At 28.5% G+C, this 12,561-nt stretch overlaps 1 long non-coding RNA gene across 1 annotated transcript; it reads right to left on the bottom strand.

Moving 5' to 3' along the window:
* Positions 1 to 835: 835 nt before the first annotated feature.
* LOC143078428 (uncharacterized) lies at positions 836 to 6,002 on the bottom strand. The gene is made up of 3 exons (XR_012979219.1): positions 5,759 to 6,002; positions 2,554 to 2,616; positions 836 to 1,448 (listed from the first exon to the last, which is right to left on the bottom strand). It is a non-coding gene; the product is annotated as an uncharacterized LOC143078428 (long non-coding RNA).
* Between the last annotated feature and the right edge of the window lie 6,559 nt (positions 6,003 to 12,561).

Here is a 12,561-nt window from a genome sequence, read left to right as displayed (position 1 = left end):
AAAGGTGAGGAAAAAAAGTTTGATTAGTCTAACCCTATATGTTCTACAAATAATTGAAAGAAACTAGCTTAATCTAAAAAGAACAAAGAGAATGTTGGTTAGCCCTTTAAAACACACCATAATGATAAAAAAAACTTAATTACAAAACAGTATAACTATATGCATCATTTTTTTTATCAACAAATGAAATGAATAGCTATCTTTGTAAAAGAAAAAAACATGTCAATGAAATGAACTACTTGATGATAACACAAGGAATGCCGAATTTAAATGTATGTGATACCCTAAAGATAGTTGTATTAATGAGTAACAGATATATACGCCCTTAAATCAAAACGAGATAAACATACATTTACACAAAAGCTAAACAACATTTTTTTTTTTTTCCCTCCTTTTCAGGTTTTCGTAGTATTTTTAAGTGAACATAATTGATTATTTCAATTTATAAAAGACAGCAGCTACAAAACCAAACATCCACAAACATAAATACCAGTGACGATAGTGAAAAAGAAAAGAAAAGCTCAACAGCAGAAGATACTCTAGGTGAAAAAAAATAAAGGGCCTAAAAAGAAAATGGGGATAAGAAACCCAAGAAAAAATACACCACAAGGAGGTATTAGCCAATACTTCCATGGCACACCTGGTACTGTACACCCTGAAAATCAGACGCCTACAAATAAAACCGACAAAAGAAATGCAACGACCCCCACAGATGAATACCACAAACGTACAGGTCCTGCACAAAAGACAAGTAAAAAGTAGTGCATGACTGTACCATATTAAAGTTGTATCAAAAATTTATGAATTATAATATCTAAAAAACAAATGTACAAATTGTATATAATTTTTATTATTTTTATTATAATTATTGAAAAAAAAACCAAAAACATGAATGTGATGTGATTACAGATTGCATACATTCAAAAAGAAATGACAAATTGAAAGTCAAAGAAATGTTTGTTGTGAAAAAGGAAAATATTCCTATATGGTATAGGTATGCTATAAATAGCACACTACAATCTGCTTTTTCTGGCAGAAGCATAATTCTTGATGTGAAGTTTACAATTAATCACTTCTTCCAATACTTATTTTTCCTTCTGAAAATAATTAAAATATTCACTGAAAACGCATTTGTTATCAAATGTGATAGTATGTATCGCAAGTCTTCGCTATGTGCAAGATGTATAGCAAGGGAAAGTCCCATTCTATTTTTAGCCAACCATTGGCCATATATAGTAACACGTGTTCACACAGTTCTAGTATTCCTAGGTAAATCCATGAATAATACGTGCAGGTTTCAAGTTTCAAAAACACATGGATTACGAAATTTTACACATCCACTATCACATAAATTTTCTATCAAACCAATTGTGAACTTCATGTGGCATTTAAATTCATCACAGATGAATCTGGGTCAACCTAATATTAAAGTCAAGGTCGAACACCGACTGAAAATAGACAATAAAACAATAATTAGTACAAAGTCACAATAATATGAGATACACATTAAAAGCATAACTTACAGATTGTATATGTATCATTTACATAATGGTATATTTTTTTTTATTAAATTAACAAGTGTATGTAGAAAGTATATAATATATAGATTTACAAAAATACATATTGACTTTGCATTTATTATTATTATGTTGTTAACATTAGATTTGGGTAAACATTGTATTTTCATTAAATGACAAATAATGAGTGAAACTATACATATATGTTCATTGAATTGTCAGGGACTAGGATCAAAAGATAAAAGACGAAGACTTCATATGTGGATAAAGCATCAACATTGTAATATTTTATTTATACAAGAAAGCCATTTCACTGTTAATATAGAGAAAAATTTGAATGAAGAATTCAAAGGTGACATATATAATAGCTATGGTAATTCACAATCAAGAGGGGTGTCAATTAATATTAATGAGCAAATAGAATATACATTTATTGACAAATTTCAAGATAAAGAAGGGAGAATAATTTTGCTCAATATAGAAATTAAAGATAGCATTTATACTTTAGTGAATATTTATGCTCCAAATTTACCAAAAAACAGAAATGTTTTTTTTTCAAAAAAGTAAAAGATATGATATCAGAGATTAGCTTAAGGGTGGTAATTGTTGGTGGAGATATGAATGATACTCTATCAAATATCGACAGAAAAAAATACAGCACAAATAAAAAAACACAAAAACCAGTTAACAGTTTAAAAAATCTAATTAAAACACTAAAGTTGATAGACATTTTGAGAGAGACACATAGTAACAAGACACAATTTACATGGAGGCGCAAAAACAATATAAATGAAGCCTCTCGCATAGATTTCTTTCTTATATGCCCAGAAATAAGATCACATATATACTCAGCAGATATAAGACCTGCACTTATATCTCACACAGACCACCAAGCTATATCATTAAAGTTGAAAGGGAGATCACAATCGAAAGGGAAAGGATATTTTAAAATTAATAACAGCATTTTGGATAATATTGAATATAAAAACATAATAAATGGCCTAATTCATAAATATAAAAACAATCCAAAACTTACCAAAAATATTGGACACCATTGGGACTTATTCAAAATCGAGGTCAAAGAATGCACCATTGAATACTGTAAAAGAAAAGCAAAACAGAACATAAGTGAAATACATGTATTGGAAAATAAAATCAGAAAATTAAATCAAAAAATTAATAAACATTGTAAAGATGAGGTAATAAAGCATTTTCATGAAGAGTTAATTAATAATGAGAGTTAATTAAAGAAAATATATGAAATAAAAACAAAAGGAGCTCAAATCAGGTCACGAATTCAATGGGTAGAAGAAGGGGAACAAAATACGAAATTCGTTTTAGGCTTGGAAAAAGCTAGACAAACAAGGAAAACTATCTGCACTAAGAGATAAAGAAGGAGTGATACAAACTGACTCATCCAAAATTTTACAATTAGAGACAGAATTTTATAAAGATATTTATAAAAGTACAAATCCAGATATAAAATTTATAAATGATTATATTAATGATACAAATATTGATCATTAATTAACAACACAAGAGAGTGATATTATGGAAGGAAAATTAACTATAGATGAATGTACAGATTCACTATTTAAGATGAAATTGAACAAAGCACCTGGAATTGATGGTTTAAGCGTAGATTTTTATAGAACATTTTGGGAAGAATTAAAAGGATTCATTGTATCCACATTTAATTTTTCATATAAAAAAGAGGAGTTAACAACTTCCCAGAAATTAGGAGTTATCTCTCTTATCCATAAAAAAATGATCCACTGAGTTTAGATAACTATAGACCAATTACTTCATTAAATGTTGATACAAAATAAATAGCATATTCATTAGCTCAGCGCATTAAAAATGTCTTACCAAAAATTATCCATGAAGATCGAAATGGGTATGTAACAAATAGATATATAGATTATAATATCAGACAGATCCAGGATATAATTGATTATGCAGAAAAATTTAACATAGAAGGAGCATTATTATTTTTAGACTTTTCAAAAGCTTTTGACTCTTTAGAATGGGATTTCATGTTCTCAGCATCAAAAAAATTCGGCTTTCAAGATTCTATGCTCAAATGGATAAAAACTTTGTATACAGATATTAAAAGCTCAGTGATCAATAATGGGTGGATATCTGAACCCCTCAACATTTTTCGAGGGATTACACAAGGATGTCCGTGCAGTGCTTTAATTTTTGTTACTGCTGTTGAGTTATTAGCATGTAGAATAAAACAAGACAAAAATATTAAAGGATTTGAAATCAAAATAGATGGGAAAACACATTCTTTAAAAATCAGTCAACTCGCAGATGACACCACACTTTTCAAAACTTTTTAAAAACAAAACAAGACATTTCAAAAATATTAAACATGATTTAAATTTTTGGAACTTTATCAGGGCTTAAATTAAACAGATTAAAAACAGAAAGCATTTGGTTAGGAAAACACAAACATTGCAAAGAAAAATATGAAAACATCAACTTTACAAACAAACCAGTGAAATGTTTAGGAATTTTTTTTCGGTTGTAACAAAAATGAATGTCAAAAACTTAATGCAGAAAAACAAATAGAAAAGTCTGAAAAGATTATCAAAAATTGGGAGAAAAGACATTTAACAATGATCGGTAAAATAACAGTTATCAAATCATTGATTATACCAAACATTACTTTTTTAGCATCTGTTTCACATATTGAAAAAGAATATATTGTTAAATTTAAAAAAAAATTATCTATAATTTTTTATGGAAAAGCAAAAGAGAAAAGGTTAAACGCACAGTATTTAGCTTTGGTGAACTAGATGGGGGTTTAAAAATGATTAACATAGATAAATACATAGAATCTATCAAAATTGGGTGGATCAAAAGGTTAATTAATGGAGATCTAAAAAATTGGAAAATTATTCCACTTTTTTATTTTAATAAATTTGGAAAAGATTTCCTTATCTTTCACATGAATATTGATAACACTGACTCTATTCCAGAGTTAAAGGAGCTGCCAAAATTTTATTTCAACATTGTTAAAGCATGGATAACTAACAAAAAAGTACAACAGCCAAAAAACTTTAGATCTATACGTCAAGAAGTTATTTTGGGAAATCATTTTATTAAGATAAAAAATAAATGCCTTTTATTCCAAAACTGGATAAATAGTAATATAATCTTTGTCAATGACACCATTGATGAAAATGGTAATATAGAAGAAAATTTTATTTTACAAAAGCTTAAAACAAAAAGTAACTGGATGTCAGAATTTTACCAATTAAAGAAAGCTTTTCCAAGAGAATGGTTAAAGATTTTAAAACAGGAAAATTCAAAGAAAACTAAAGTAAAAACGCTCTATACAATACATATTAATAATAATTGAAATAAAAAAGAAAACTTAGAAAATGTAGATACCAGAAAAATTTATAATATATTAATTAAGAATGAAATTGAAATACCTGTTGGTTTTTACAAATGGAAGGCAATGCTTAACCTTGAATACATTAAGAGTCTTTCGTGTAATATGTTAAAGTTTGTTCATCATTTTTTAAAAGATAACAAATACAAAGTGTTCCGTTGGAAATTGCTACACTTTATTTTACCCTGTAAAGTTTTATTGAAAAAGCGGAAGATATGCGATATTTCAAATTGTCACTATTGCAACACCACAGAGGATTATTATCACATGTTTCTAAAATGTCACTTTCTTGATAATTTCTTGAGTAAAGTAAAAATACTCTTAGAAAAACTGAATATTAATAATAATATTCTGACATTAAAAAATTTAGTATGGGGTTATAAAATAAATGATGAGCAATACTATGAAATTAATTATTTGATCACAATTATAATGTTTTGTATATATAAGGCAAATTATATGTCTGAACAGAAAACAAAATCTTTAGATGTATATTCTGTATTTAAAACAGAATTCATGTACAGCTACAAAATGCAGGCAACTACAACTAGTAAACATACTAAGAATAAATGTCTACTTGATAAAGTTGTCAAACTGTTGTAATATTTTTTTTTGTATGAAAATGTATAATCTAGCAAAAAAAAAAAGAAAAGAAAAAGGTTAATTCTATAAAAATTCTAGATCCGGAACTGATTTACCTATCACCGATAAGCGTGGAGATAACGGTATTTGTTATCCACTGTTTTTTTATCGTTAAAGAAAAGAAAAAAATATTTACATACTATTTTTTTCAGAATTGATACACATATATATTATAATATTTATTCATACATGCCTGTGAATTGCTTATATTAATCATAAATCACTATAAAAACTGGTAAGTTCCAAACCAGGAAGAGATATCAATACAATAATAGAAAAGCGATAACGACAAGTGTGAATTATTTCCGGAAACTTTTTCTTTCCAAACAAACTAGATATACATTTTGATAAATTAGAATTTCATATATACTTATTTATTTACGGTTGAAAATGAAATATTTATAATATAGTTTAGATAAATTGTAAGGTATTATTGTTACACAAAGGGAAATCATTGATTTCTTGTTATTATTTTAAAATAAAGATACCCTTCACTAGAATGCTGGACTAGTGAAGTCAATTGTTTACAGCAAGCAATATATTGTTGAATAAAAAAAAAAATCATTATAAACAAATACACGTGGACATGTTTACATACATGTTGTTGTCTGCTCTATGGTTGGGTTGTTGTCGCTTTGACACATTCCCCATTTCCATTCTCAATTTTATGTGTACATAACTTTATACATATATTTATGTTCTAATTTATAACTTAAAGTAAACATGAATTATGTACAAAATAAACTGAACACCTTTGTATTGGATCAATTAGCCTGACTGTGTGCAGTAAAGCCTCTAAAATAGTTCTGTGAAGGGGCCATATGAAGCCCGCCTCCGGGTGCAGGGGGTTTCTCTCTGTGTTGAAGACCATTTGGAGGCTTTGGTCTGTTTTCTGCTCTTTGGTTGACACATTCCCGTTTTTTTCACAATTTTGTGTATCCTTTATCAAAATTCTAAGACTTAATTATGTTACATATCTACTAACCTTTGTCAGATACATGTTAAAATCGACATGGACAGGCACCAGGGCAGCCATAATCTTGTCAAATGTAATAAAAAGTATAACATATAACTTCAACGTCTTTCATGGGCTATTTGTTATAAAAAAAATTATTCAACCCTTACCTATATTAAATTTTAAAATTCAATAAATATTATCCATTAATTTTGTATACCATATGTTGACTGAGAAAGATAGTAATTTCGTGGATATTTGATTCCGTGTTTTGCCAAAATTAACACACAGAACTTAAGGCAGATTATTATTTTGTTGAACACATAAAGTCAAATCGATTGAGAAAAAAAAACAAATCCGGGTTACCGACTAAAACCTTATGGGAACACATCAAATATAAGAGGAGAACTACGACACAACAGGAACACAACACTCAAATGTAACACACACAGAAACGAAATATAATATAACAATGGTCATGTGACACCAAATGACAACATACCATGACAGGAATACAGTACAAATAAATTACTCGTCACATTACAACTGTAATAGAAAATACATTAATATACCTACACATTAGTATTATCAAATTATTTAATTGGCAATTCTGATTGATAATAAATGCTTGTAGACCGAGTTTTGTGAGTGTTGTGGTAAAAATGACATGTCGTTTCTAGTAAAAGATGTAATAAAACACATGCACATTTATTTTCTAAACAACAATGTGCAAGTTTTCCTTTGCGTAGAACCTTAATGTGACGTACCGAATTCGACTATTTACCAAATTTGTTATCACATAAGCAACACGACGGGTGTCACATGTGGAGCAGGATCTACTTACCCTTCCGGAGCACCTGAGATCACCCCTAGGTTTTTGGTGGGGTTCGTGTTGTTTATTCTTTAGTTTTCTATGTTGTGTCGTGTGTGCTGTTGGTTGTTTGTCTTTCTCATTTTTAGCCAAGGCGTTGTCAGTTTATTGAGTTTGACTGTCCCTTTTGGTATCTTTTGTCCCTCTTTTAGGTAAGCCCCGATGTTTTAATTGGGTTTTGTTACTGTATGTTTTCTTCTTCCGTTACGTGTTTTGTTGATTGTTGTTTTTTTTTTTTTCTCGACATAATGTTTGATACATGTCATTAAAGGGTAATTTGTAACTGTTATGAATAAGACGATAGGTTTGCTACTATAATCAAGTAATCAATAAACGTATCCGATGCCCAAAATGATAATTTTAATTGAGAATTGAATTATCTAGATCAAGAATCATAGCAGAAATATAAATAGTGTAAATAATGTAAAATTTAATTGTTTCTAGTGGAGCCTCGTAAAACACTTGTTGCAGTGGTCGTTTCTATATATGCAATATAAGCTAGCAGTTGCATATACGAATATTTTTTATCTGCATTAATTTTAAATAAAACGCTTCAATAAACAAAAAATAACAAGTAATCGTTTTTATAACGTCACAACCGTAACGTCAAGGTGCCTGATAACTCTAATAAACAGGGAGTAAACAAACTTGTTTCATGATTTTTTGACAGAAGAACCTTCCTGTCCTAAATGTTTATATAAATGTGAAGACAACCAACATTATTTTTTTGATTGTCCATCATACACTATTAACAGGATCACACTCCTTGATAAACTGTCTGCTTATGGAGTTGATATTGATTTAAACTTGATACTATTTGGTGATCAATCTATGAGTATTGAAGACAATGTGCAGATAGTTAAGGCTGTTCATGAATATATAAAAAATTCAGAGAGATTTGTATAATGAAATGTATTTTATAGTCCAAAACCAAATTAACTTTTACTTTGTATGTCTGTATTTTATATTATATTAAGCTCTTAGACCCGAACCAGCTGAAAAATAATTAAAATTGAAACAAAAGTTATAATGAAACGACAGTACATTGAAATTAATATTATTAAAGCTAAAAAGCTAATAAATGCACCTTTATTTCTATATCATTCATATATTCAATTTGTATATCTTTAATTTCTTAAATCTATTTTTTTTTCTTTTATTATTAACATTCTAAATTCTTTTTATATTATTATAATTCTTTAATGTATCAATATGGTTACTACTCGTTGTCGTTTTTCTTCAGGTGCAATAATTTAGTAAAAATAAGTACATGATATCAAACATGTTGTTTTAAAAATGAGTTATTAAATTTATTATTTTAGACAGCTGACTGGAGACCATTTAATTTTATGTGAGACCTCTAAATCAATGTTTGAGTATATAACCTAGAATACTAAAACTTTTTTTTCATAATTTATTATTTCATAATTTTTATGAGTTAACATTTGAAGCATTTTAAAATAGTCATACTTTTGATCTGAGTTAACTATTTGAAATATCATTCCAGTCAGCTAAGAGGTATTTTTGAAAAATTAATTCTGTTTTGTCTTTATGTTTGTGTATGTGTTGCTTTGTTTGAATGTAATATATTGTACCTTGTTTTGTGGAGAGGGCTTACATAGGCTATGCCTGTTGCCCAATCCAATTCAATTTATTTGAATAAAATATTGTTTAAACAATAAACAATAAACGACACATTTTACTTAAGAATTGAATGCTTCTCTTTGTAACTTTATTGGAGTGTAAAAGCGTTGACCGAAGTACATTTTGTATAAAACGCGAAAGCGCTTCATTATAAAAATGTGCGCACGGTCAACGCTTTTACAACCATATGAAGTTACAAAAAGAAGCATTCCTTACTTATAATTACATTTTTTAGCTAGGATCCTGAAAACACTATTTTTATCAAGTTCTTATTAATTTAACTGTGCACTTTATTGTGGCACCTTGCGTCATCATGAATGATAAATTTTATTGTGTTATTAAGTTGATTAAGGAATAACTCGAAATTGCAGTGTAACCAATCAGACTAACATATTATAATGAAACATACATCTAATGTAATTATCTAGTGTATCAACTCTCTTAATTTCTTTTCGTATATCATGGATTCGCCGTCTTTACCTTGTTAACTATTTATCATAGACAGAGACTTATCTTCAACGAATGATAATGTAACCCACTGTCTAACAAAACAACAGCACCTTATAGATATGTAAAAGTTTTATTATGAATATAAAAAAAAACAGTAATATTATAAATAAACCAAGGAAAACAAATTGTCAAGGAACAGTTCCATCTTTTGGTTAACAAAAAGAAAAAAAAAGACAAAAGAAAGACACATATCACGGATTCAAGGCTATAGTTTTTTAAAATACGTGGAGAGTTGCATGTTTAACTTGTTTACAATTCTCGGAATAGGCAATGTTGTTTAACCATAAAAGATGATCGAGTTTTAAGCTTTAACTTTACTAAAGAATAGGTTATGTGTACTAGAGACAAATAAAATATAAAACAATAAAAAAGATGATCGAGTTTAATGCTTAGACTTTAGTAAATTGAAGGTCATATATGATAGAGACAAATAAGAGTATGAATTTCAATACTTGTATAATAACAATAATATCTTAAGTTTATAATAATACAAAAAATGATTATATAAAGAATAATATATGTCAAAATCCGTATCGCATGCTGTATCACCCCAAGAAACCAATATCGTTCCCGAGGGCCGATAGTCCCGAGTGCTGATATTGGTCGAGTTTATTTGTTTATCATATATTTATATACAATCAGATTCATGTGATATACATTTTTTTAAATCGTCTGAAAATATAACCAAGAAAAAAACATTTTTCTTGTATTTTTCCATCTGACTTTTTTTTTATAGACTTCCTTATTTGCTAAATATCCACATCGTAAAGTCCCCTATAACCTTATTACATGTGCAATATAGAACTATGAAACTGGCAAACAATATGTCTTAATGCCATGTTATTTAAAGCATAAACTTAAGATACAGTTAGCTGTTCCCTCCTGTAGAATACAACACACTTTCCCAATATTTTTTGTAAAGTTTAATCGTATTACTACAATCTAAGCTCATTTGTATACATAAATATGGACAACAAAGTTACCAAGTACCATCTATTCAAAGATTATTAATAAAAACAGGAGATTCCTTTATACACAGTCAATGCACAAAAGTGAGTTCCCTCTAAAAGACTAATTGTATCTATTTTATAAAAATCGCTCATAAAGTTACTTGGTAATATTTTTTTTCAAAAATATCGATATGAGTTGAAATGATAGGACATTTCTTTAGTGGGAACTCACTTTTGTTCTATGATAGGAAATACAACAACTGGATGTCAAACGTTGACGTCATTTGATTTATGACGTCACATCAGGTTTGCGATACGGATTTAGCTATGCAATACGGGGTATGCGATACAGGGTAAGTGATACAGCCTGGAAAAAAAACTTTAGATATACAAAAATTGCTGTATTTAATGTATGATAAAGATTATTATACGATTACAATTACTGAAAATTTCAAGTGTGGAAAACAATTCCACGAGTGACCGATCAATCGATGAATTCATGAAAGCGAAAAGCAAAGGATTTAATTGGCAGATCGATCACGAGTTTAATATTTTTCTATTATTTATTCTTTTTAAAATATGGACATTGGATTTTTAATGGAAATACAGTAGAAAACTAAAACAAGAAACTATTTTTTGACGCATTTCGAAACCGATACAACATTATTGGCAAGGTCATGACTACAGCCTTGGTTGCTTTTTAAGTTATATGAATACAATTTTTAAATATGAAATGATAGTTTTTCATTAAACTAGGAAATCACGGAATTTCATTTCAATATATGTTGTTAAAATAAATAACAAGACAGATAGATAGTTGAAACACGGTTAGGGCCTTTATCACTGACATTGTAACATAATGCTTTCGAGCTCCTGTTTTGATATTAATGATGATATAGTTTTTTTGTCATCTAAGATTGTGCAAAAGCTGTTAGAGTTTATATGCAGAAATGAAATAAATATTTTTTAGAAATAAAAATTTCCAGTTATAGTTAATAATATTTTTTTCGCCTAAAAAAGAAAATATGCTAAAATTAGATTGTTTAGCTCTGCGTTTTAGGGTAATAATTAAGAAATAGAAAAAAATTACCGTTTTGTTTTTGTATTTATGTACTTGCAGAAAAATAGCGTAATGTAACCCCAATGTTTTAACAAATTATTCTTAACAGCTGTATATATAATAAAGTTATATTAAAAAAAATATATATCATTTACTTCTTCTATTTTCCTAATGATGTCTTTTCTCTGTGCAATCAATAATCCATATTATACTATATATTGACAAAGTATGCTTTTACATTTCTTACATTTTCTTCACAAGAGACCAAAATGACACAGAAATTAACAACTATAGGTAACGTACTGTCTTTAACAATAAGCAAAGCCCATACCACATAGTCAGCTAGAAATGGCCTCGAAATGAAATATGTAAAACAATTCAATTGAGAAAAAACGGTTAATTTATTTACAAAAATTGAACGAAAAGCAGATATGTTACAAATCAACAAACCACAACCTCTGAATTACAGGCTCCTGACTTGACCTGTGACAGGTACATACATACATAATTTGGCGGGGTTAAAAATGTAAGGTCTGTTTCATATCTTAACTTACACCTAGACATTGGCAGCAAGGTTCAGTTGAGAGTAGAACTTTGCGAGAAATAAATTACGCTTCCAAACTCGATTAATTCAAAGGTAAATGTCAAACTTGTTCGTAGATCATGTTGTGTTTCTGTTGTGTCGTAGTTCTCCTCTGATGTTTCCTTCAGTTTTAGTTTGTTACCCGGATTTGTTTTGTTTTTTTTTTAATCGATTTATGAATTTGAACATCGGTACACTACTATTGCCTTTCTTTTTAATACGAAATATTGCATAATCAATCTAAGAAAGTAGACAATGAAATAAAACTAAATAAAAAATGCAAAGCTGTTTAAGTATCAATTAATCTTATGGTTTGTGGTTTGTTGCTGTGACCTTAAGCAATCATAAATCAAGTAATGTGTTTGTAGTTTGGAGTTCAGACATTTCATAGTCACCAATCAATCTTTCTTTTTGCTGTCTAAA

The sequence above is a fragment of the Mytilus galloprovincialis genome, chromosome 6, assembly GCF_965363235.1.
Source record: "Mytilus galloprovincialis chromosome 6, xbMytGall1.hap1.1, whole genome shotgun sequence".
NCBI classification, from domain to species: Eukaryota; Metazoa; Mollusca; class Bivalvia; order Mytilida; family Mytilidae; genus Mytilus; species Mytilus galloprovincialis.
Note: the sequence above shows the minus strand (reverse complement) of the source record. Positions and strands in the feature narration are given on the sequence as shown.